Here is a 27,943-nt window from a genome sequence, read left to right as displayed (position 1 = left end):
CCTTTTATTCCTACTTTTCTTTGAGCTTTCATCATGAAATAGTGTTGGATCTTATCAAAGGCTTTTTTGGCATCTATTGAGATGATCAAGTGTTTTTTTGTCTTTGCTTCTGTTATGGTGCTGTATCACATTTATTGATTTGCATATGTTGAACCATCCCTGCATTCCTGGGATGAAGCCAATTTGGTCATGGTGAACAAGCCTTTTGATGTGTTGTAGAATTCAACTTGCCATTATTTTATTGAGTATTTTTGCATTAATGTTCATTAAGGAAATTAGGCTCTAGTTCTCCTTTTTGGAGGTATCATTGCATGGTTTTGGGATGAGTGTAGTACTGGCTTCATAAAATGTTCTAGGCAGTTGTCTTTCCTTTCTACTGCATGGTACAGTTTAAGGAGGGTTGGTATCAGTTCTTCCTTATGTGTCTGATAGAATTCAGCAAGGAATCCATCAGATCCTGGACTTCTCATTTTTGGGAGACTATTGCTGCTTCAATTTTCTTTTGTTTTATAGATCTACTCAGGTCATTAATGTCCTCTTGGTTCAGTTTTGGATGATCATAAATATCTAAAAATCTATCCATTTCTTCAAGATTTTCATATTTATTAGAATATAAGTTATTGTAATAGTCTGTGAATTTTTCCTGGGCTTCCATGGTATTTGTTATTATCTCCCCTTTTGCATTCCTGATTTTACTGATTTGAGTTTTTTCTCTCCTCATTTTAGTCAGGCTTGCCCTGGGTCTGTCAATCTTGTTTAATTTTTCAAAGAACAAAGTTTTTGTTCCATTACTTCTTCATATGTTTTTTTTTGTTGTTGTTACTATTTCATTGATTTCAGCTCTTATTTTTATTATTTCTCTCCATCTGTTTGTTTTGGGATTTGATTTATTTTGTTTTTCCAGGAATTTGAGATGTAACATTAGGTCACTGATTTGAGATTTTTCTGTTTTTTTAAATATGCACTTATGGCTATAAACTTTCCTCTCAGGACTACCTTTGCTGTGTCACATAGGTTCCTGTAGTTTGTGTTTTCATTTTCACTAACTTCCAGAAATGTTTTAGTTATCTGTTTTATGTCATCAATGACCCATTGGTTATTGAACAATGTGTTGTTCAGTTTCCATCTGCTTGCATGACTTTTGTTATTATTTTGTTGTTGAGTTCTAATTTTAATGCTTTATGATCAGATATAATGCATGTTATTACTTCTAATTTCTTATATTTCCTGAGTCTTTCTTTGTGCCCTAAGATATGATCAATTTTGGAGAAGGATCAGTGGGCTGCTAAGAAAAAGGTTTGTTGTGTAGAAGTTGGATGCCACGTTCTGTAGACATCAACTAGGTCCATTTGCTCTATGGTATGTTTTAGGTCTAGGATTTCTTTATTGATTTTTTGTTTGGATGACCTTTCTATTGGTGATGGGAGGTATTAAAGTCTTGCACTACCACTATGTTGGAGTCTATATATGCTTTTAGGTCCTTCAGAGTATGTTTGAAGAAATTGGGTGCATTGACATTGGGTGCGTATAGGTTGATAATTGTTATTTCCTTTTGTTGTATTTCCCCTTTTATTAATATGGAATGTCCTGCTTTTTCTCATTGTCCACTGTAGGTTTGAAGTCTACATTGTCCAAGATAAGTATTGCTACTACTACCTGTTTTGGGGGCCCATTGGTTTGGTAAATCTTCTTCCAGCCTTTCACCCTAAGCCTATGCTTATTTCTGTCAATGAGATTGGTCTCCTGTAAGCAACAAATTGGTGGATTTTCCTTTTTAATGCAGTTTGTCAAATGGTGTCCTTTAATGGGGGAATTATGTGAATTAATATTCAGTGTTAGTATTAATAGGTATGTGGTGATTCCTGTCATTTAATTGTCTCAGTTGTTTAAGGGTTGGAGTGTGTGCAACTAAATCGATGTTACTCTGTACTCTTATGTCTGTTCTTCTCCTATGGTTTTGTACTGCTGGTCCTTTCATGGCTATGTTGGTATTCACTTTCTGTGTGCAGAATCACTTGAAGAATATTTTATAGAGGTGGCTTTGTGGTCGTATATTATTTTAGTTTCTGCTTATCATCGAAGTCTTTTATCACTCGATCTATTTTGAATGATAATTTTGCTGGATAGAGTATCCTAGAGTTGAAGTTATTTTCATTCATTGCCCATAAGATTTCACCCCATGCTCATCTTAATTTTAATGATTCTGTTGAGAAATCTGCTGTGATTTTGATGGGTTTATCTTTGTAAGTTACTTGTTTTTTCTCTCTTACAGCCTTTAATGTTCTTTCTCTATACTCTGTGCTTGTTGTTTTAATGATAATATGTTGTGGGTTAGTTCTATTTGGGTCAAGTCTGTTTGGTGCCTTTGAGGCCTCCTGTACATTAACAAGCATAGTTTCCTCTAGATTTGGAAATTTCCTGTTATTATTTTGTTAAATATATTACAAATTCCTTCTGTTTGCATCTCTTCTCCTTCTTCAATGCCCATGATTCTCAGGTTTGGTCTTTTCATGAAGTCCTTGAGTTCTTACATGTTCTTTCACAGGTCTTGAGTTGTCTAACTAGTAGTTCTTCAGTTTTTCCTTAAATTACCATTTCATCGTGTCAGGGATTCTGTCACTACTTGTTCTAGCCTGCTGGACTGGCTTTCCATTTTGTTTCGCATTTCTGTTTCATTTGTTTTTGATGTGTTCCATATCCTGGGTCACTTCCTTTTCAATGTTGTGTATTTTCATCCTGAGTTCATTTATCTCTCTATTTATGATGTTCTTTGTTTAACTTTGTTGTTTATATAGTGCTTCTATAGTTTTTTTTATTTGTTCTTGTGCTTTCTCTAATTATCTATTTTTGTTGTCTTGGTATTTCTTGAGTGTCTCCTGTACATTTTGGTTGACCATATCCAGTATCATTTCTATAAAGTTCTCATTGATTACTTGCTGCATTTCTTCTTTCAAGTGTTCTTGTGGGCTTCATTAGGTCCTTTGTCATAGTTTATCCTTGTTTCAGTGGAAAGTGGATCTGGGCTTCTGTTTTCTTCATATCCCTCTGGTTCCTGTACTAATTTGTTATTTGGCAGGATAATAGTTTCCATCTTTCTCCATCTTCCCATCATTCCATTTGCTGCTATTACTGTCCTTGTGCTGTGTACAATTTAGTATTGTCTATCTAGTAATAGTAAAAATGATGGTGTCTAGAGTGGAATGGTAAGAGGAGAAAGAATGGAATAAGGTAAAGAAAAAGGAAAGGAGAAGGAATAAAAGATACATATCCAAAGAAATAAACAGGGAGAGATAGTGTACTAATGTGCAATGAGCTAAACAAGCATTATAGAGAAAGAGAAAGAAGAAAAAGAAAACCTAGGTTCAAATGCAATAAAGATTGAGCCTTAATAGTTCTGTTTCTGGTGTTACATCTTTGGCATCCAGTCCTGCTGTTGGTGTTTTAGTAATAGTTCTGTCATTGTCACATTGAAGGAAAAAAATGCTAATGATAATAAAAGGAAAAAAATTGAAAATGTACCTAAAACTATAAGAGAATAAAAGTTTCCAGTCCAGAAATCATGCTGTTCCTGTCTTAGTTCTTGTCATGTTGTTCCTTCAGCATCTTGTGTTGGTGTTGGTGTTTAATCAGTATTCCTGTGGTTATCTCACCAGGTGATTGGATCTGGAGACAGCTTAGTGAACCTTTCTCTGCTCTATTTGAGGGTGCATCTCACCTGGTACCTACTGTCAGCTGGCTGCTACTGCAGGCTTTATTTATTACAGTTCTGAGGGATGAGCCATTACACTCACCTAGTCCAGCTGACTTTGTTTATTTAAGGTTCTTCTGGATGCCTGCCTCTTTTCTTTTCTCCAGTGTAGGACCCTACCGGCTTGATGTAATTACAGCCCTTGTTTATTTACAGTTCATGAGGGGACGTGCCCCCCTACTCTCTGGCAGAGTGTGCCTCACTTCAGTCTCTTTTGGAAGCCTTCCACTCTCCAAGCACACTGGGGATATTTATGCCACACCTGCCTTCTTCTGCAGGCTTGTTTATTTACTCCCCCACTCTCTGGTGCTCTGGGGGCCCCACTCTCTTTGTGACATGGCCTCGTTTTCTATTGCTTGTTTATTATTCAGTTTTTTTTTGTTTTGTTTTGTTTGCGGGCAGTGGTCAGTCTGTCCAGGGGACTATGTTAATTTTTCCCTGGGGTAGCTGTAGAAGAACCATGTGCCACTTATTTGCTCAACTGTGGGTCTGCCAAGCAGGTTAGGAGCTGGTGCCTGGTGGCACAGGAGCCCTCCTTGTTTCTCCATATCCCGTGATGTGGGGGAGCTATGTGTGGGCTGGGGATGTGGAGGCCTTGAAGTTTTGCCTCTTCTTGGTGGTTTTTCCTGTCCAGTGTGTTTCCAGTATCTCAGGAAAATTTTTACTTTAAGGAACATATGCTATCTGCTTCCTCCTTCTAGTTGCCATCTTGGAAAAAACCCAAATCATTTTATTCTAATGAAAACCTTTTGCAAAAGTTGGTAGTGAATATAAAGAAAAGAAGTTAATAGCAGCATCTGTTGCACAGGAGAACTCTGAGTAAACCAAGCCTGTGGGGCAAGGTGAGTTCTAAGGTCATCCCTGAGACTGCATAAATAAAGCCTCCAGCAACAGCAGGCTGACAGTAGCAGGCGGGCAAGCCACAGCCACAGAGAGCCATTCACAGAACTGTCTCGAGACACTTTTTTTTTATTTTCTCTCTCCCTACCTTAGATGAGAAAACAACCGAACTACACCTGCATGCTAAAAAACTTACTGAAACTGTATTGCATTTGAACTTGGGACACTTTGTTGGCTTTTTTTTGTTTTGTGTGGTTTTGTTTTATTTTATTTTTCCTCTTTGATGAGACAACTATTGAACAACATCTGAGGCACCATCTCCAGGATTGGAGGCTGAGGGATGAACAACAAAATTATTAAGATTGAAACTTTATTGCATTTGAATTTGGAGATTTTTATATATTTTTATTTATTTATTTATTTTATATTTATATCTTTATATTTTTATTTTTTTTCTATCCTCTCTCTGTCTCACCAATGCCTTTTCAAATTACAGTTGATTAGTACACTGTCTTTCCCTGTTTATATCTTTGAAACTTTTTTGTTTGTTCTTTGTTTTGTTTTTTTCTACTTGTTTGTTTTTTCCCTTTTCCTTTAACTTCTTTGCTTTCCATCTCCTTTCACCCTGTCATTCTAAATATCACTAGAGCTACTATTACAAGCCTGAAAGTACTTAATTGCACACAGTACAGGGAAAATAACAACACCAAGGGCAACAATGGGAAGACAGAAAAACAGGGAAACAATTTTACGCACAGAAAAAATTTGTACAGGAACCAGAGGAAAATGAAGAAAACAAATACTCAGATCCAGACTCCAACAAAATGAAGATAAACTATGCCAAAGATCCCAATGAAGTCCACAAGAATAATCTAAAAGAAGAAATACTATGGGTACAAAATGAGAATTTTATATAGATGATACTGGGTTTGGCCAACCAAAATGTTCAGGCGACACTCAAAAAATTCCAAGACAACAAAAATAGAGAATTAGAAAAAGCAAAAGAAGAAATAAAGGAAACCATAGGAGCACTGTATAAACAACAAAGTGAAACAGAAAACATGATTAATAAATAGATAAATGAACTCGGAACAAAAATAGGCAACATTAAAGAGGAAGCAACTGAGGATATGGCAAACCTCAGAAAAAAGAATGAAACAGAATTGCAAAACAAAATGGCAGACCAATCCAGCAGAATAGACCAAACAGAAGACAGAATCTCAGAACTTGAAGATGAAATGGTAATTAAAGGAAAAACCAAAGAACTATTAAATAAACAACTCAAGACCTGTGAAAAGAAAATGCAAGAACTCACCGACTCCATCAAATGACCAAACTAGAGAAACAAGAGCATTGAAGAAGGAGAAGAGGTGCAAGCAAAGGGAATGTGTAATATGTTCAACAAAAGAATAACAGAAAATTTCCCAAATCTAGAGAAATCTATGCCCATACAGATGTATGAGGCCTCCAGAACACCAAACAGACCAGATCAAAAGAGAACTACCCCACAACATGTTATTATTAAAACAACAATTTCAGAAACTAGGGAAAGAATATTGAAGACTGTAAGAGAGAAAAAAACAAATAACATGCAAAGGTAAACCAATCAAAATCACAGCAGACTTCTCAACAGAAACATTAAATGCAAGAGGAGCATGGGTTGAGATCTTCCAGGCACTGAATGAAAATAACTTCAACCCCAGGATACTCTACCCAGCAAAACTATCATTCAAAATAGATGGAGCAATAAAGTCTTCCATGATAAGCAGAAACTAAAACAATATGTGACCACAAAGTCACCACTACTAAAGATTCTTCAAGGGATTCTGCACACAGAAAGTGAAACCCAACATAACCATGAAAGGACAGGCAGCACCAAATGACAGGAAAATAAAAAGCAAGAAAGTAGAGAGTAACGTCAACTTAGGTACACACTATCAAACCTTAAAACAACTAAGACAACTAAATGACAGGAATCACCACATACCTATCAGTACTAACACTTAATGTTAATGGACTTAATTCCCCCATCAAAAGGCACCATTTGAAGAAATGGATTAAAAAAGAAGATCCAACAATTTGTTGCTTACAGGAGACCCATCTCACTGACAGAAATAAGCATAGGCTTAGGATGAAAGGCTGGAAGAAGACTTACCAAGTCAATGGCCCCTGAAAAAGGGCAGGAGTAGTAATACTTATCTCTGACAAAGTAGACTTCAAACCTACATTGATCAAACGAGATAAAGAAGGACACTCCATACTAATAAAAGTGGAAATAGACCAAAGGGAAATAACAGTTATCAACCTAAATTGACCCAATGTCAACACACCCAATTGCATCAAACATACCCTGAAAGACCTAAAAGCATATATTAACTCCATCACAGTAGTTATGGGAGACTTTAACATCCCATTATCATCAATAGATAGGTCATCCAAACAAAGAAATCGATAAAGAAAATCAAGATCTAAAATATACAATAGATCAAATGCACCTTCTTGATGTCTACAGAACATTTCATCCAACTTCTACACAATATACATTCTTCTCAGCAGGCCATGGAACCTTCTCCAAAATACATCATATCCTAGGGCACAAACCAAGTCTCACTAAACATAAGAAAATAGAAATTATACTGTGCATACTATCTGATCACATTGCAATAGAACTAGAAGTCAACAACAAAAGTAAAGAAAAAAAACCATGCAAACAGCTTGAAACTGAATAACTCATTACTTAGTGAACAATGGGTCATTGATGAAATAAAAAAAGAAATTAAGGTCTGAATTCTATCAGAACTTTAAAGAAGAACTGATACCAACCCTCCTTAAACTGTTCCACGAAATAGAAAGGGAAGGAAAATTGCCAAACACATTTTATGAAGCCAGTATTACACTTATCCCAACTCCAGGCAAAGACACCTCCAAAAAAGAGAACTATAGGCCAATCTCCTTAATGAACATTGATGCAAAAATCCTCAACAAAATAATGGCAAACCGAATTCAGCAACACATTAAAAAGATTATTCACCACGACCAAGTAGGTTTCATCCCAGGAATGCAGGGGTGGTTGAACATCTGAAAATTAATAAACATAATAAACCACATTAATAAAAGCAAAGAAAAAAACCATTTGATCATCTCAATAGATGCAGAAAAAGCCTTTGATAAGATCCAACACCATTTCATGATAAAAGTTCTAAGAAAACTAGGAATAGAAGGAAAGTACCTCAATATTATAAAAGCTATATATGACAGACCTACAGCTATCATTATACTTAATGGAGATAAACTGAAACCATTCCCTCTAAAATCAGGAAGTAAACAAGGATGCCCACTATCTCCACTCCTATTCAACATATTACTGGAATTCTTAGCCAGAGCAATTAGGCAAGAAGAAGGAATAAAAGGAATACAAATAAGTAAAGAAACTGTCAAAATGTCCCTATTTGCAGATGACAGGCTCCTGTACCTTAAAGACCCAAAAACCTCTATTCGGAAGCTCCTAGACAACATCAATAGCTATAGCAAGGTAGCAGGATATAAAATCAACATAGTAAAATCATTAGCATTTCTATACACTAATAATGAACAATCTGAAAAAGAATATATGAAAACAATTCCATTTACAATAGCCTCAAAAAAATCAAATACCTAGGTGTAAACCTAAAAAGGATGTGAATGACCTTACAAGGAAAACTATAAACTTCTGAAGAAACAGATCGAAAAAGACTATAGAAAGTGGAGAGGTCTCCCATGCTCATGGATTGGTAGAATCAACATAGTAAAAATATTTATACTCCCAAAAGTAATCTACATGTTTAATGCAATTCCCAACAAAATGCCAATGACATTTATTAAAGAAATTGAAAAATCTACCTTTAAATTTATATGGAAACACAAGAGGCCACGAATAGCTAAGGCAATATTCAATGAAAAGAACAATGCTGGAGGTATCATGATACCTGACTTCAAACTATATTACAAAGCAATAACAATAAAAACAGCATGGTACTGGCACAAAAGCAGACATGAAGACAAGTGAAACAGAATAGAGGACCCAGATATGAAGCCACACAACTATAACCAACTTCTCTTTGACAAAGTCACTAAAAATATATGATGGAGAAAAAGCAGCCTCATCAACAAAAACTGCTAGGAAAACTGGTAAGCAGTCTGGAAAAAACTGGTACTAGATCCATGTATACCACCCTATACCAATATTAACTCAAAATGGATCAAGGACCTTAATTTCATAATACAAACTCTAAAGTTGATACAGGAAAGAGTAGGAGATACTCTGGAATTAGTAAATATAGGTAAGAACTTTCTCAATGGAACCCCAGCAGCACAACAACTAAGAGAGAGCATAGACAAATGGGACTTCATAAAACTAAAAAGCTTCTGCTCAACAAAAGAAATGGTCATGTAAGAGTCATCTGGGGATTATTTAATACCATAGTGATTCCAGGGCCCTGTCACAGGGCAATGAGTCAGAATGTCTCAGGCACTGGGATTGTTTTAAAACTTCTCAGATGATTCTATTGCTCAGCCAGTGCTGAAAAAGACAGCTGTGGAAAACACTTACTCCACATGGAACGCAGATTTCAAAAGGAAAATTGCAGCAGTTAGAAATGGAGGCATGTTGACTGCCCATAAGCAATGCTTTCATTTCTGCTGTGGCTGGCTTGCAGGAGCACTGCAGACAGTGCTGCAATAGAAGCTTATTTAATATGTGCATGGCTATAGTTGAGTCAAACTCAAAGAATTATCTTACATGACTCAAACTCTAACATTTTTAGAATGAGGCAAGAATCATAAACATAATTGTCTCCAAGGCATTTATCATATTGTATAAAAATTCTTCCTGGAAGATCACTTTCAGATTAATTTTTAAGTATGAAATTTTCTGTTTCCTATCTTTTTAAAGGATGGAAATCCTTTACCAACCATCAAAAAATACAATGGATTTAAAGGAAGACCTGTTGGAAAGATCTGATTAGCAGTTTCCTGAGAAAGTTGAATTTCTCAATTGTTTTGATCACACAAGACAACATGGATAGTGAGTTAAGGACACCAATGTGGGAAAGTCTTCCTTTCCAAAATCCAGTAATGAAGTTAAGAAGGCAAATATTTCCTCAGATCAGAGGAAACAACTGTGGATAAATTTTCCCATCAGAAATGCTACACAGACCCCATAAGGAAGGCACATTTTAAATTAATAAATCCCTGCAATTTAATTTTCTTTCCTAGTCCCTATGATAGTTTTATCCCATTAAATAAATATGTGTTGGACACTAAATATCCAAGACATGAAGAACAATTTCTGAAATGTTCAAATTTTTGAGTATTTTCTTGGTCCAAGGACATCTGCCTTAACAAGAATCAGTATGTGAAATTAAAATTAAATAAAATTTACAAATATGACATCCCTTTTAAAAAAGACATACATAAAGAAGTTATGTTGAAATCTATTACAATTTGATGTAAATTTTCTCAAGTATAGTATAAATTCATCAATATAACCATTATTTAATGAAGCTCATCTTTGCTGGAAAAATCTCCACTGAAGAGGAAGAATTATAAGGATCCTTCCTAACAACCAAGCCACTGAAAAATCATCCCAATGACCAATGGTGGAAAAGAAGAGAAAGAACTCAATGTCATAGAGCAGGAGCTAATTTAATGCCTTCTCTGGCTAACATTAAATGAAGTGACATCATGACTCAACTTCTCTTTTTCATGTCATGAAAAATAACACTTACATAAAGCAATTTATAAAAAATTAAGAGTATAAATTGGCTTTTTATGCTGCTTAACAATGTGGTTCCTGTTAATCAAGGTCAACTCTTTTACAATGCATCCTTTAAAGATGTTACTCATTCTGGTAGTCGTTGCTGCTCCTCAAGATGTATCTTCTTCTACAGAAAAACAATTTCATGAAATATAAGATGCCTACATTTCTAATCTTCTGCCACTAAAACAATTTTGGTCTCTCTAGATGTTAAATCAGACATTACTGTTTAGGAAGTTCTGGAAAAGGAAGCCAAAGTTAATATTTGACCTCTATTTCCATATGGTGAAAAATCATTCCTATATAAAGATGCCTATATTCCTGATTATGTTGGCCACCTTGAACATTGGGGAAGGGCAAAATCACAAGACTCTAGCAGCTTGCATAGCCTTTTGTAAATGGCAACATTTGTCTACTGTCAGTGATGATATAATCTCAAAAAAGCAGACCACATGGCATTTAAAAGAGAAGCTGGCCCCTCAAGAAAAGAGGAAAAGAAAAATGCATAGTCTGAACTCCAGTAAGTCTAGTGGACAAAACCCTCAAGCAAAGAAGTGTGACTTGAAATAGAAAATTCTTGAATGTTAAATATAGCTTTTAATCTTTGAGGCAAGAATAATGCATCGATATGTACCATTTGGTTGCTTCATCTACACAAAAATATGAAAATATAATGGACTCATTGATTTTTATCTTGGATTTTCTTACAAATTAATGAGTGAGAAAGCACAATGACTGCAAATGGTAAAAGTAGTACACGATAAATTTGTGATACATTACAAGGTATTGGCAGATGACTGATCCTGCTACAGTCTAGGCCCATGCTTCATCATTCTGGGTCTCCATGTTCACATCTGTAAAATGGAATAATGATACCCATCTCAAAGGGTTGTTTCCAAGAACAAATATGACATGCAAAAGAAAGTGTTTCACAAAAGTAAATCATTCCATTCATGTAAGGGATTTTTAAAAGATTATTACAACCAGTTATAGTCAATGTTTTCTTCAACATTAAAAGACTGATTATAACATTATTCAAATTGCTTCTCTTTTCTGTTGGTATCCACAAGTGCACATTCTTCTGCTAATCTCAGTGTGTTGGTCATGTTCAGTTAGTTACAAAAGTCCCTAGAACTCTCCTCTGCTAAGTGTCACTCTCCTTTGAATTTCCTCTTCCTCCCTGATGGTTTGAGCCTGATGGGAGCCACTAAAGTCACCACAGATTATTTGTCTCCCACTTGGAAAATACTTCTCAAATAGCAGCAGGTAAACAACTTCCCCAACCCAGCTACTTAAATCTTCATGGTGGCCTAAGACTTCATTTTCTTGATCCTGGAACTTTAAGTCTTTTTCCAAGTAACACCAAAGGTTGCTTCTGGGTGTGTCTTTAAGAAAAGGCCATTCAGGCTTAGGATGCAGGAAGTATAAGCACATCTGGAGGGCTGGCTGCCCCATTTGTGCAAATCAACAACCTTGCTAAAGCTGCGGCCACTTTGAGGAAAAGCAAATTCAAATCTCCACTTCTCCCCATCTCCTTCTCAAAGTCCTGCCTTTGATACTGCAATATTTTTGATGCTTATCTCCTAGTCACTCATCCTCTATTAGGGCCATCTGTAGTCCTTTCACTCTCTTTTTAAAAACAGAGCTGAAGTCAGGTTTTCAAAATGCAAACACTACTATACTTTTGATTAAATTCACTTACTGACATCCCACTGCTAGAGAGAGAAAGGAAAGATAGAAGTCAAATTCTCACTCATGCCTGTGAGCCCTGCATCTTCTATCACTTTTTATTGGGTACATGCCTTTTCTATATCCCTGGACAGTACTCTGTATGTCTCCTGCACAGAGCCTCTCCATGTGGCCTTCCTCTGTCTGTGCTGATTGACTCAGACTCCTGGAGTTCTAGAAGGTAGACACTCTTTCATTCCCTTGACTTATGATTGTATTCCCAGCACCAGACACTTCACAGATGTTTAGTGTGCACTGAATAAATGAACAGATGAGCTAATAAAGATTTAGAAGAAAATAGTACTCAATTGTACTTCAGAGCTCTGAGAAAGAAGACACTTTGTTACCCAAAATTTAGAGATCTGGACAGATTAGATTGCATAAGAGGGTGATGTCTACACAACTTCCTTTTCCTAATAGTGGAGAAGTGTGTGTGTTTCCTTCTTTCTTTTACCCCTAAATTTGTCAAAGTTCCTCTAGACAAGTTAGATATAGTTTTTACTCCCTAACACTCAAGCAGTTAAAGGAAAAAATAATTCCAAGTCCATAATTATCACAAAGCCATGCTTCCTGTGTGAGGCTAAGTTCAGGGCACTGGGTTTCACAGTAGAATATTTAACTGGTGTCTTTTCATCAGCTACCACTAGCATGGATTTTTATTTTTGCTTACTTTTAACATTTATGATTTAATCCTTAGTCAAATGTGAAATTGAAGAGAATCTGAATTCAGCCCTGCCATATGAAAACTAGTCTGTTAGAAATCATAAAAAATCATAGGGATACATACTCATGCAGTTAAAGCACTGAAAGTTTGGTCAACATTTACTTTAAATTTAAAATAAATTTTCATTGAAAGGGACGTGACAACCTCAATGGACACATTGCATATTTGGTTTCTTATAATTTCTGTGTATCCATTCACAAATAGGAACAAAATATAAAAGCCTAACTCAGAGTTTTATGAATTACCAAATAAATTTTCAGCATACCAAGTTGAAAAACAAAATAACTTGAACCAAAATTAAGCAACTTGATGATATTTTTCCAATTTTACAATCTCTGTGCACACAAACCCACACGAACACACACACACACAACTTAACTGAATCAGTGTGGTGGTTTAGAGCATTCCTTTCTCACTACAGTGTGCAGGATCCTCATCTGCTGAACTTTCTGAAGATAGAAAAAATATATGAAGTGCAAATAAACAAAACACAACATTTAAAAGGATCGGTAACCCTGTTACCCAAAGATAATCATTATCAGCTGAGTACAGTAGCTCACAGCTATAATCCCAACTACCAGGGGTGCACAGACAGGAGGATCACACTTTCAGACCAATTCAGGCAAAAAGTGAGACCTTATCTGAAAAAAATTACTAAAAGTAAAAGGGGCTTAGATGCATGGGGAAGTAGTAGAGTACAAGCATGAAGCTGTGAGCACTGAAAAAAATATATAAAATCATTGTTAACATTTTGGAGCATGTCTTTGCAATACTAATCTTCCCCTTACAGATGAAGAATTTGAGGATTAGGGTGATTAAGTATTTGGCAAAGGCCACATAGTCCAAGAGACAGATCCCATGTTTGCACTCAGGTGGGTCTGGCTCAGAGCCTACGCTCTGGAAGCAGGTGATAAGCTGGTTGATCCTGCTCAATAAATGAGGTCAGGAAATGGCACCCTAAAACATGGCAGTTTGTGTACTGATCCCTGTACTGGAGGTACTCAGGCACAGAGATGCAGGGAAGGGCTTTGCTGACCTGTCCTCATCTGCCCAAAGACAGACCCTTCTGAAGGAATTCAATGGTCATCAGTCCATCCTTGACAATTCGTCTGCTAGGGAAGCATAACTCTATCACAGAGTAGACTAGAAGTGGACACCATACCAGACACTGTCACAAACTGTCTCCTGTTCTCTTCAGCCCTCATTCATCTCCCACCAAGTCATTTATTCCCAGTCCCTCTCCTACCCATTGCCTCTACCCTCTTTGTCTGGTGCCTCTGAGGAGGTATTTGAACTCTTGTGTAATCTCCCTGCATTTTTGAATATATATGTTCTTTCCTGTGATGCCCTCAGGCAGGTAAGCTTGAATTCCTTTCTTCTCGTTAATTTGTCTGTTATTTGAGTGACTCAGTTGTTACATTCCCAGGGAGTAGGCGTAATGTGTCCCCTCCTTTACACTGACCCAGTAATGACTGCATTTTAGGTTTCTCTGGAATGATCAAAGTTGACCTCTGTTCTTTCTATTTCTTCACCACTTTCATTGATTGGCCCATAGATGTCACCTCTCCATTCAAAAGTTCTTTGGCTCAGTTCACATCTAGTCTTCAGTGGGCTCAACTGACTTCTCTATCACCCTACAAAGTAGCTTGACCACCTCGCTCATTTGCCATTCTCTATTCCTTTGACTTCTGTGTTGCTGCTAGATCCCCATGTTAAGGATTTTATTGTGTTCCCCCAAATTCCTAGGTTTAATCTTAATCTTCAGTGTGACTGTTTGGTGATTTGTGTCTTTAATGGTGGAATTAAATTTAAATAAGGCCATAAGTATAAGTTCTTCATCCAATGTGACTTGTGTCATCATAAAATAAGAAAAAGACACCAGGAATACTTCCCCACACACAAAAGACCATGTTGCCTGGTGCAAGTGGCTCATGCCCACAATCCAAGCTACTGAGGAGTCAGAAATCAGGAGGATCATGGTTTGAGGCCAGCCCAGGCAAATAGTTTGAGAGACCCTATATCAATAAACACCACCACAAAAAAGGGTCTGTTGGAGTGGCTCAAGCTGTAGATCCTTTGTTCAAGCTCCAGAACTGCAAAAAAATTTTAAAAAAGCCATATGAACACACAAGCAGGAGGCAGCCCTGTAGGGAAACTGACACTTTGAATTTGTACTTTCAGGTTTGAGATCTGTAAGAAAATAAGTCTCTGTGACTTAAGAGGCCCAATACCCACTTCCTGTCTGCAGTCCAGTTGCTCTTTCTCAACATCTTTACAGGTTTGTTTTCCTCTGTTTATTGGTCCAATGCAGATACATACCAATTCTGCCCTCTGCCCTTCTCTAACTCCTTCTGGGGAGCATACCTGCTTTTGAAGGTTCACTTCAAACATATGACAATTTCCAAATCTAACTAACAACTTGTGCAGTCACAGCAACTATAAACTAAGAACAGAATGGTTTCTCCAATTGCATTGGGAACCTCACAATTGTGTATAGTTTGCATTTGTTTTTGTTCATTGTGCTTCACATTGTGAATGGTAAAAAACACAAAATTTTGTCAGTTTATTTTAAACTTTACTCATTTGGACACACTGAAGGAATCTTAATTTGTAAGAATGGCCCAGGATACCTTGGGCTCTGAGAAGCCCTACTTTTCACGTGTGAATGAAGAGGGTGAAAAGTCACTGAAGGAGAAGGAGATGATTGAGACAATCATGTAAGATTTTTAAGTCAAAAATTAGAAAGTGTAGGAGATACAGCTCAGGGCTTAAGAGTACATTGGAAAAGATGTAGGAAATTAGAAAATCTTAACCAAAGTTGTACTTTGTTGTGGGAACAGAGAGAAGTTAATCGACCTCCTACGTAACATGGGAACTAATAAGGAGCTCAAGTGGCTGGAACTTGTGTCTGTGTTGACATGGGTGATAGGCAGTTTTTGCAAAAGGTAGCTCCCAAAATAAGCCACACTGATAATAATAATTTCAGCCTTTTAATATTGCCCATCATGTTTGTTACTATGAATCACACACAATTCTCAGTTTTCTTTAATAATACCTTTCCCCTCACAGCACCCATTCAAGGTAGATAGCATTATCACACATATTATAGGTGTGGAAACTGAATCACAGAGAGGCTGAGTAATGGTAGAGACCAAATTTTGGCTTAGCAAGACAGGCTGAAAGGCCCAAGTGTAGGCCATTGTATCACCTGCTGTCATTACAGGAGCAACATCCCCCAAGCATTGATGATATTCTGGAGGCAGGGAATATCTTTCCCATCTTTAGTTTCCTGTGCCTGATCCATTTTTATTGATGAATAAATGCCAATAGTGGATGACTCAATAAATAAATTCTACACTGTGTGACATTCAGATTCATGGTTTCTGAAGATTGTTGATTTGGAAAATAAAACCTGCTTTGCCAAGAATGCCTGTCTGCAGAATGCAGTTGGTAATGCTTGCTCTGGAATTTAACCATGACCATGAACTTCCTCATAAAACACTGGAACGTCCTCCCTAAAAGTGAGAATGGCACAGACTTCACTTCTAGAGAAAGAAGTCATATCTTCAAAGGTTACATTAATCAGTTTCATGAAATCAACACATTCATTTCTAGTTCTTAGCTTTTTAAAGAAGGAAAATTACAACAAAATAGTTTTAAATATTTTTATGTAACTCAATACTTGTTTCCTTGGAAATGTTGGACTTTGTTCTTCTTTGGACATTACTTTCAAAGTGTCAAAAACCTTCCATTTAATGGGTTGCTATTATTCAACTATATCACAAGTCTTGGAAGTTACACATTTAATCATATTGAATTATTGCTTTAATTACAACAAACAATATTAATTGTTAATTTCATGAATGTACAAAGACACTTAATAATACATGTTCATTGACTTAAAAATATCCTTCAAGGTAGATTTATTTAGTTGATGTCAAATGATGATGATAAGCACATTAAAGATGTGTATTTAATGTGCACTTCAAATGCAAGATATTAAACATTTCAACATGTGAAATGTATGTATACTAATTAGGTTCAAAGGATATGTGAGATATTTTGGTAAAAATTTTGTACTCTATGGAAAGATACCAGCTACTGGAGAGGCAGAGAATGGGAAGATCTCTTCTCAACATCAGACTAGGCAAAACATTAGTGAGACCCCCATCTCAATCAACAATCTGGGTTTAGTCATGCTCAGGTGCATTCCCAGCCAATTGGGAGGCAATGTAAGAGGATCATGGTCCAAGGCTGAGAAAATTAAAAGAATCTCCCTGTGAATAAACTGAAGCTAAAAGGGCTGGGGTCTAGCTCAAGTTGTAGAGCACCTGCATTAGCAAACTTGAGGCTTGGATTTCAAAGCCCAGTGTGTATATACAGACATACATAACTCCAACTCCACAGGATGAATTTTCTTTAATGAAATGATTGATACTCAAGATAGGTGGATTGGCATAAGGATTTTACAGGCGGTTCTGTGGTTTCATGAGTTGGGTATGAAATCTATGTCCTTTGGAATGTGCCCTTAACCCTAGAAAATCAATCTAGTGGTCAGCCACTGCTGAAATATTTGAACATGGATCTCAAAATAACTGTGTTCTGCTGCTTGAGACCATTCTCATTTTTCTAGAGTGACCATTTCCTGTTCAAAGCACTCAGTATGTGAAATGAGCCAAACCAGAGTCTTCATTCTGTTTACAGAAGGGGTGATGTTGGTTTGCTAATAAATATTGGTATGTGTGGCAAAACTCAATCTGACTCTCACTTTCATTTTTAAATGTTACCTGGTTGCAAGAATGTGGTAAGACTTTGAATTACTATCCATTTGTCATTTCTCTCATCTACTAAACTTAAGAAAAACTTATTCAGTGAGAACTTGATTGGGATTTGCTCACAGGAGTTCTGTAAATGTAAGAGGTTTAGATTAACTGCTAAGAACAGCTGCAAAAAATATTTGGTAACAAAAATGTTTGCTTTAGTGTATCAGGGGTGATGAATTTACAGGGTGATTTGTGCTGCTGCATAATCACTTGCACAAGTCTCAAGAACATATTACTTATTAACTCAAAATCATTGGAAAAGCATGTGCCACATGGGCCTTCTGGCATTTCAATCAGTGGCCTTCTTGAAGTTGACACTGAACTCATTGGCTACTGTTTAGAATTGTCACACTCATTCATATTTAAGCTACAGGCTATCAGATCCTCAGTAGTCCATAGGAAGCAGTTCAGAGAAGCTGTCTTTGAAGTCTATCCTTATCATTTTGCTTCCACCCAGGAAGCAAAGTTGTGAAAGACAATTAAAATGTTGGGGTATTTTTACTGAACACTTAACATTTTATTTCACTGGTTTTATAGATACCTTGTACTATTCTCTACTTTTGTTTTTCATCTCAGCCACCTGCTCCAATTAAACATATGTACTTCTTTCATGGTAAGACATTTTTCTAAGAAGAGGACACTGTACCATAGTTTTACTGTAGGACTTAGAAAGGTGTTCATATTATTCCTTTTTATAAACATCTTATAAAAAATAACTATTCTTACATTATATTTTACTTCTGGATGGTGTATACAATCTCCAGTTAGATCTAAAATAATTCACAAGTCCCTACATACAGGAATTGATTAACTCTAAGTGCAAACCACATGATCAAAAAGATGATTAATGTTCATGTACCATTTATGTAGGGGATGGGATTAAGCAGAGATTACTGCATTGCAGATGAAAAATGATATTCCAAGATATTTGGAACCTATCTTCTGGCCTATGAGTCTCTAACTCGTAAGTTAGACTTTCATCTATGTCATCAAGTCAGGAATACTAATATGCCTGAGTCCATTCCCAAAGTCCAAACACTCATTTCCTTCTTTTCCAGAAGCAGACCAGAAGCACTCTGGAGCCAGAGTACTCTGGGTGCATTTTTATAGCTAAGTAGGAAGCAAACCTTCATACACATACATAGAGCAGACAGGTAGGACTGCCTGCCCAAGAAGAGTAGTCCTGAAGGGATTTGGGATGGCAAATGAGGACAGTGGGTCTGGGTTGGGGAAGGGGATGAGAGAGTGAGTGATTTCTAGTCTAATCCCTCCTTTGGGAACTTTCATTTTCCTCCATACTGTCTTTTCTTGCCTGGATTCAGGGCCACTTGATACTGAAATCCACTCTGGAATCATAAAATGACAACTCAGACATGACTCCCTTCAGTGTCCTTACAAATGTTGCACCCCTGTTTCCTACACACAAGTTTGCAGTATGCTTTTTTCCAAAATAGGAAATCCTTACCTAGAATTCATGGAATTTACTCAAATGGGTATTTACTCATTTACTCAAATGAATATTTATGTAAGAATGCTTTTAAGTGAAGTAAATCTAGCTTTATCTGATTCTCAAAGTGGTCCATTGTTAAAAAAGAAAGAAAGAATTTTAACCAATAATATTTATAGTGAATGACAGATCTGGGAAACACACCCAAGTCATCTCACTCCACAGCATTACTCTTTACTATTTCTAACTGGGTGACTGTAAAAAAAATTCACCCAACAGATCTGAGCTCAATTTAAGCTTGAAATCAAAATTATAATCATACTAGACTTCTATTCCCAGGAAAATGGTAGATGGCAGAAATTATTTCTTCCAGATAGGTAGGATGAAAGCTCTCAGACATTATGTACAAGACACACATAAAACTAGGGAAGGTAGAGAGATGAAGGTGGGACCTCTGAATCTAGGGAACACAAAAGACAATTGTTTCCCTTTTGCTTCATATAGCCCAGACATAAAACTGAAGAAGCCAGCACTCTGTTGGCATTGATAGGCCAGACAAACAAAATAAAATTAACATAATACATGAAACAAGATGTTCAGTGGACAAAGTCAACATCAGACTGAAGAACATGGGGAAAGAATTAGTGAGCTAGATGATAGAATACTAGAAGTTACCCACTCTGAACGACAGAGAGATAATAGAGACAAACAAACCATCAAAAGAGAGCTGGGGGATCTGTAAAAGATATCAACACATTTAACATCTGTCATAAGCACCCTGGTGGCAGAGAGGCCAGGTGAGATAGTCCTTAAAGAAACCATCAGTGGTCATCACCAACATATTTGTCAAAAGACATGTAACTGTAGAGTTGAGAAGCTGAAAAAAATTTGAAGAGGATAAAACTACAGAAGATGATGTCAAGACATGTAATAATTACCATTCTGAAAATGGGGAACAAAGAAAAAATTTTGAAATAGCGAAAGGAAAGTACCTTATTTACAGAAGGAAAAAAATCAGAAATACAGTGTGTTTCTCTTCTGAAACTATGAGGTGAGAAGGAAGTAGCATAATACTTTCAGGCACTGAAAGAAAATAAAATACAAAACCAGAGTACTAAATTCCATAACATACAGTTCAGGAAAGAAGGGAAATAAGGACATTCTCAGATTAAGTACAAATAACAGATTTTGATTCCTGTGCACCTATAGTCTAAAAAATCCTTAAATAGAAAGAAAAAGATTTAAGAAAGAATTTTGGAAATTAAGACGTAAGAAAATATAAGGAAAAGGAACAGAGTAATATGTGGTTAAAAATAGTACAATTTCCTTCTTTTGAGCTGTCTAAGTCATGTTTCATTGTGTAACACTGTCTGATGTATGAAGAGTTAATATTTAAGACAATTAGAAACAGAGGAGGGTAGAAGATGAAAAGAGAGGTGATATTTCTATATTTCAATCAATCTGATAAATTTATGACACCAGCAACCTATAATAAGTTATGTACATATTGTGTAAAACCGCTAATAAAGGTATACAAATAGGAAAAACCAATAGTGCCTCCTCATAGACCTGTGGGGATATGTACTGTATATGACAATGCATAGTAACGATCTTGTCATCAGTTCTAGAAAACAGTCTGGCAATTTCTTAAACATCTGAACATAAGAATAACATACAATTCAACAATTTTGCTCATGGGCATTTGACTCAGGAAAATGAAGCCATGAGCTCATGCAAAATAAAAAGACAAGAATTTTTCTAGATATATTTGTAAAAGTCCCAAGCTGGAAAAAATACACATGCCCTTCAACCAGTGAATGGTTAAGCCCTGCTAGACATGTATGCCATGGGAATTATACTTAGCAATAAAAAGGAATTAAGTAGCTTAGATAAATATCCAAAGAAATACGTCAAGTGAATAAAGCTGGTGGCCAAAGGTTATGTGCTTTATGCTCCCATTTATATATCACTCTTGAAATGACACAGATATAAACCCAGAGAACATATGGTTCTCTAGAAGTTAAAGTTGGGGATAAGGCAGTAAGGAATGGGTGTGACGGTAAAGAGGTAACACGGGAAAATTTATGGTGAAAACAATGTTGATCTTTTGACTATATCAGTGTCAATGTTTTGTGATATAGTACTAGAGTTTTGCAATATTACCACTTATGGAAAACTGGGTTTGGTGTACATGACATCTCTGCCTTGTTTATTAAGAATTTATGTGAATCTACCACATTTCAAATGGAAGTTTAAGTAAACAAATCATTTGTAACAACATGACAATTGGCTGTATACAATGTCTATGAAAACTCTTTGTAACTTGCAAAGTACTGATCAATATTAAGTTATAAGTGTATATGCATATATATAATATGAGGATGTGTATATGGATTTATATACATGCATGGCTTATTATCAACATTAAGATTTTCTGTACAGGTATTTGAATCTGGCATTGGACTCAATGAATTCTCAAGCATTCGAGTAAGATTCTGAGTGTAGCAGGAAACAGAATTAGTGTGGATGCAGTACTAATTCTAATTATAAAGAGAGACAGGAATTCACATGCACAGTGTGGATTTTGTGTTTCAGAATTTTGCTACCAAAATGTAGTAACAATCAATTATGCAACTGTGAATGGTCTCAAAAGCCATGGTCAGTGATCATTGAGCAACTATTTCAAAGCAAGATTGAGAAGTTTATATCAGAATGATCTAAATGATTGAGCTTAGTTGCCAGCACACAACAGGTGTATAATAAACCATTATTGGCTGAATGAATGGCATCATACAATATCAATGGTAGCAGTATGTACTGCAGTTATATCTGCACTTTTCTGCAGACACTTCACACTCATCATTCCATTCCTGATCTGGCCCCACTGCCCTCATAAGCGACCCTGGCAGTTCCCTTGAATTCTGGTCTAATAAATGGCACAACATTCATAGGCATTACTCATTTTGAGACAGAGACCTTAAAGTCTTTCTATATTGGTTTTCTGTACTGGAAATCAAGTACTGAGCATCTACTCAATTGTCACACTTGTCCATTCTCACAACCCCTGGCTTCCTTCCTGCTTTGTCATTTCTCATGCTGGAAATTTCACATTGTCTTTAGTGTTAAAAGTGACACATCTCATAACAGCCTTCCCTAATTACATCCATCTTTTGAGTAATAAACATCTATTGAGTTCCTACATATACTATGTACTGTGTCCATACACTAATTGTTGAGGTGGTTTAATACATAAACTCCTGTCACAAGGAATTGATGTTCATATTGTTGAAACAATTTCACTTTGGTTTTGTATGGTAGCCAAACTCACCATGAATAAGTGCTATCATACGTATTTTATTGTTGTGTACATTTGTCTGAGGTCTCACAACTAGTATGTGGCAGAACTTGGATATGAGACCCATGTAATTCCAAGCCCATTTCTCTTGTTCACAGTACTTGTCACACCATATTGCAGCTACCGGTCACTGAGCTAACACTTCCCTTAGAATGTATTCATCTTGTCAGTAAGTTTCATACAATTGAATCTCTGACTTTGGTCAGTCCCTAGACTATATATATTCATAGTTTAATATGACTGAACATGATAGTAAGGTAAGTAAACAGTACACTTTAGAAATATTGCTTTGTCATCTGTGGCAGTGGATATTCTTGGGCCCTTAAGGACATGCTTCATCCTTTCTTCTAGGAATAGGAGATAGAGGTATGTATGAAATTAAACATCTCTCTAAATCTAGAGGTAACAATCAGCCTGTTAATCAAGATAATTTCATCCTCAAATTTAAACTTTGTAGATGATAATATGGTGAAAGATTATACACTCAATGTGGACCTAAGGATTTTCAACTGATAATTGAGATAAAAGTAATCTCCTCCACCTAGAAGTGAATGAGGTATGCAGCACTACCAATCCTGGTAGCCATCCTCCTACATTCCTTGCATAAGACAAGTCATCCTAAAAATGAAAAAATTAGGGGGAAAAACATGGAATTACAGAAAAATGAGACCTGAGGACATTGTGGAACATTGGATTAAACATAAAGCTCACTCTACTACTGAGTGTTACAAACATATGAGTTAATACATGCTTGTAGTATATTAATCAACCTGGGCTTTCTATCATATGTGCAAGATTGCTGACATGAGCCAGGCATGGTGGTACATGCCTGCACACCCAGTACTTGGAAGACTGAGGTTGAGGGTTGTTAGCTTGAGACCAACCTAGGCTATATAGTGATATCCTACTTCAAAAAAACAACCAAATAAAAAATTACTGACATAACTTTCATTGCATTTTAAAATATATTTCACATAGATGAAAAGATCACACTGCAAATGTAGTACATACAGACTCCAACTTTCATTAAAAGAATGTAGAAATTTTGTTTATGTGTAATTAATTCTCTTCTTGGTATCACTCAAATTGTATTTGGGAGTAATTTTGAAAATGGCGACTAGGACACAGATACAGACTGCATTAGCTCCTGGAATCAGAGAACTTGTTGAGATGCTGGAGACACACTTCGCTGAGGTAAGGCATGAGGGAGAGTTGAATCTTTGGCACCCTGAACCCCTAACCCATGGAAGCCTTCTACACACCACAATACATTGAAAGAACAAGTGGGCTATCACCCACACACCAACGCTGCCTGTCCACAAGCCCACTGGCACACTGGCCGCCACCCACCACAGGAGGGTTCCAGCACCACCAGACCCTGGCTCTACCCTGCCTAGGAGACACAGATAAACAGGACTGGATGAAAAAGGAGTAAAACTAGAACTACTAAGACTGAAATTCTACTATTCCTGAACCAGGGATTCTTTTTCTCTTTTTTTAACTTTTCATTACTTTAAGTGCTTTTTTGTCTTGTTCATTGTTTGATTGTCCACCATCACAGCCTGTTGATTTCTTTGGTTCTTCATTTTTTTCTTTCTTTTTCTTTATTGTACTCCATCTTTCTTGGTTTGTTAGTTCTACTATTGTAGATCAGCTAATATTAAAGTACATATACACCAGGAATAGAAACAGTACCAAGTGGAATGATGGGAAGATGAAAAAGGGATGGAAACCAACCTTCCCCAAAAATAAAATAGTATAGGACTTAGAAGTAAATGAAGAAAATGGATACCCAGATCCAGACTCCAACAAAGTAAAGATAAACTATACCAAGGAACCCAAAGAAGTCCATAAGAACACCATGAAAGAAGAAAGTCTGAAAGTAATTAATGAGAATTTCATAGAGATGTTACTAGACATGTTCAACCAGAACATACAGGAGGCACTCAAGAAATTCCAATACATGGGATCCAAGATGGTGACCAGAACACAGCCACAGACCTTCTGACCTCTGTGATCCAGGGACATTGATAAGAAGCTGAAGACACACTTGAATGAGGTAAAGCACCAAGGAGAGCTGAAACATCAGCACTCTGAACCCCTAGCTCATGGAAGGCCTCTCCATGCCATCATAAACTAAGAGAATAGCCAGCACTGCACGCCAAGTCCCAACCCATAGGCCCATGGAGCCACTGTTCTACACATGGCAAGATCTCCAATTCTCTGGCCCCACTCCTTTGCCCTGACAGGGCTGTGCTACACCAAAGTCCCACCCCTCACACATTCACAATCTCTGCCGAATGAGCACTTAAGGCCTGCCAAGCCAGGTATCCACAGCATTCCCGATCTCTGCCATCAAGCTTACACAGAACTTCAGGATCTTGGCTCTGCTGGGACACACTTCCAAGGCCAGCCAAGCTGGGGATCCACAGACATGCAGGATCTCCACTCTACCAGCTGCACCCTTCAGGCATGCCAGACTCATGCTCCAAAGGCCCCCCTACCTCACCTCAGCTAAAGGCCTCCACCCAAAGGCCCGTGGGAACCCACTCACCTGTCGCTCACCAAAGGAGACCTCCAAATCTGCCAGAAAGACACACAGACAGGTATGAGTGTTAAAGAAATCACATCAGAACAACTGAGACTGCAATTCTACTGGTCCAGAACTGGTGATTTTTTTTCTTTTTTCCCTTCTTTAAGGGATTTGCTGCCTAGTTTGCTCTTTGATCACCCACCATCTCTCCCATTTTTGGTTTCTTTTTCTTTTCTCTTTTCCTCTCTTTTCTATTCCTTTTATCTTTCCATCTGTCTCTCTTTTTGATCCTTCTCTCTTGGTTTTGTTAGTGTTAATATTGTAACCCAGCTAACACTAAATTACACATAGTCCAGGGATAAAAATGGTGCTTAGTGGAATTATGGGAAGAATAAAAAGGGAAGGAAACCATTCTCATCCCCAAAATAAAGTAGTAGAGTACATAGAGTGAATTGATGAAAGTGGATATCCAGATCCACTCCACCAAAATTACACTAATGAACCCAAAAAAGTTCCACAAGAACATCCTGTAGGAAAAGATCCTACAAGCAATTAATGAGAATTTCATAGAGGTGTTACTAGACATGGTAAACCAAAACCTACAGGAGGCACTCAGGAAATTACAAGACAACAAAAACAAAGAATATGAGAAAACTCAGAAAGAAATAAATGAAATCATAGAAGCCCTAAATAAGTGCCAAACAGAAACTGAGACCACCAAAAAAAGAGATAAATGAATTATAGGCAAAAATTGACAATATTAAAGAGGAAGTAACCCATGGTATGGAAAACCTCACAAAAAAGAATGAAACACAAATACAAAACAAAATGAAAGGCCATTCCAGCAGAATAGAACAAACAGAAGACAGAGTCTTAGAATTGAAGATGAAATGGCAATTAAAGGAAAAACTGAAGAACTATTAGAAAAACAACTCAAAATCTGTGAAAAGAAAATGCAAGAACTCATTGACTCCATCAAAAGACCAAACCTGAGAATCATGGGCATTGAAGAAGAAGAAGAGGTGCAAACAAAAGGAATATGTAATATATTCAATAAAATAATAGCAGAGAACTTTAAAATCTGGGGAAAACTATGCACATTCAGGTACAGTAAGCCTCCAGAACACTGAACAGACCTGACTAAAATAGAAGTACCCCACAACATATTATCATTAAAAGAAGTACAGCGACTAGAGAAAGAATATTAAAAGCTGTAATAGAGAAAAAACAAGTAACATACAAAGTTAAACCATTCAAACTCACAGCAGACTTTTCAACAGAAACATTAAAAGCAAGAAGAGCATGGAGTAAGTGAGGTCTTCCAAGCCCTGAATGAAAATAACTTCAACCCTAGGATACTCTACCCAGCAAAACAATCATTCAAAAGAGATGGAATAATAAAAGTCTTCCATGATAGGCAGAAACTCAAGTAACCACTACAAAAAATTCTCCAAGGAATTCTGCACACAGAAAATGAAAGCAAACAAAACCATGAAAGGGCAGGCAATACCAAACCACAGGAGAAGAAAAGGAAAGAAAGTTAAGAGTAACATTGATTCAGCTACACACAACCAAACCCTTAATCACAAACAAAACTACATGACAGGGATCACCATGTATTTATCAATACTAACAGTCAATGTTAATGGACTAAATTCCTCCACTCAAAAGACACCAATTGATAAACTGGATTAAAACGGAAGATCCTACAATCTGCTGCCTACTGGAGAGCTACCTCAATGACAGAAATAAGCACTGGCTGAGGGTGAAAGGCTGGAAGAAGATTTACCAAGACAATAGTCCCTGAAAAAAGGCAGGGGTAGCAATACTTATCTCAGACAAAGTAGACTTCAAACTTACATTGATCAAACAAAATAAAGAAAGACACTCCATACTAATAAAAGGGGAAATACACCAAAAGGAAATAACAATTATCAACCTGTATACATCCAAAGTTAGTGGAACCAATTTTTTCACTCATACACTGAAAGACCTTAAGCATATATGTGCTCCAACACAATGGTAGTGGGAGACCTTAATAACCCCTATCACCAAAAGATAAGTCATCCAAACAAAAGTCTACTAAAGAAATCCCAGAATTAAATCACACCATAGACCAAATGGACCTAGCTGATGTCTACAGAATATTTCATCCAACTTCTGCTCAATATACATTCTTCTCAGCTACTCCTGGAACCATTTCCAAAATTCACTATATCTTAGGCACAAAGGAAGCCTCACCAAAGATATGAAAATAGGACTAATCCCATACATTCTGTCTGACCATAATGAATTAAACCTAGAAATCAATAACAAAAACAGCAGTAAAAACACACAATTGGAAGCTGAACAACACATTGCTCAACAATGAATGGGTCACTGATGAAATAAAACAGGAAATTTAAAGGTTCCTGGAAGTTAATGAAAATGAAAACACAACCTACCAGAACCTATGAGACAGAGCAAAGGCAGTCCTATGAGGAACGTTTATAGCCATGAGTGCATATATCAAAAAGACAGAAAGATCTCAATCCAATGACATAACACTACACCTCAAACTCCTAGAAAAACAAAAACAAGCAAATCTGAAAACAAGTAGAAAGAAAGAAATAATTAAGATAACAGCTGAAGTCAATGAAAGAGAAACATCAAAAACCACACACAAAAATATCAATGAAACAAAAAGATAGTTCATTGAAAAAATAAGTAACATTGACAGACCCCTGGCAAACCTGACTAAAATGAGAAGAGAAAAAACCCAAATCAATAAAATCAGAAATGCAAAAGGAGAGATAATAACAAGCACAAAAGAAATCCAGGAAATCATCAGAGACTACTTTGAGAGCATATACACCAATAAATTTGAAAACCTTAAAGAAATGGACAGAGTTCTACAATCTTACAACCACCCAAAACTGAACCAAGAGGATATTAATCACCTGAATAGATCT

The sequence above is a fragment of the Castor canadensis genome, chromosome 13 (genome assembly GCF_047511655.1).
Source record: "Castor canadensis chromosome 13, mCasCan1.hap1v2, whole genome shotgun sequence".
NCBI lineage: Eukaryota > Metazoa > Chordata > Mammalia > Rodentia > Castoridae > Castor > Castor canadensis.
The sequence above is the reverse complement of the archived record's forward strand: the minus strand, read 5'-3'. Positions refer to the sequence as shown.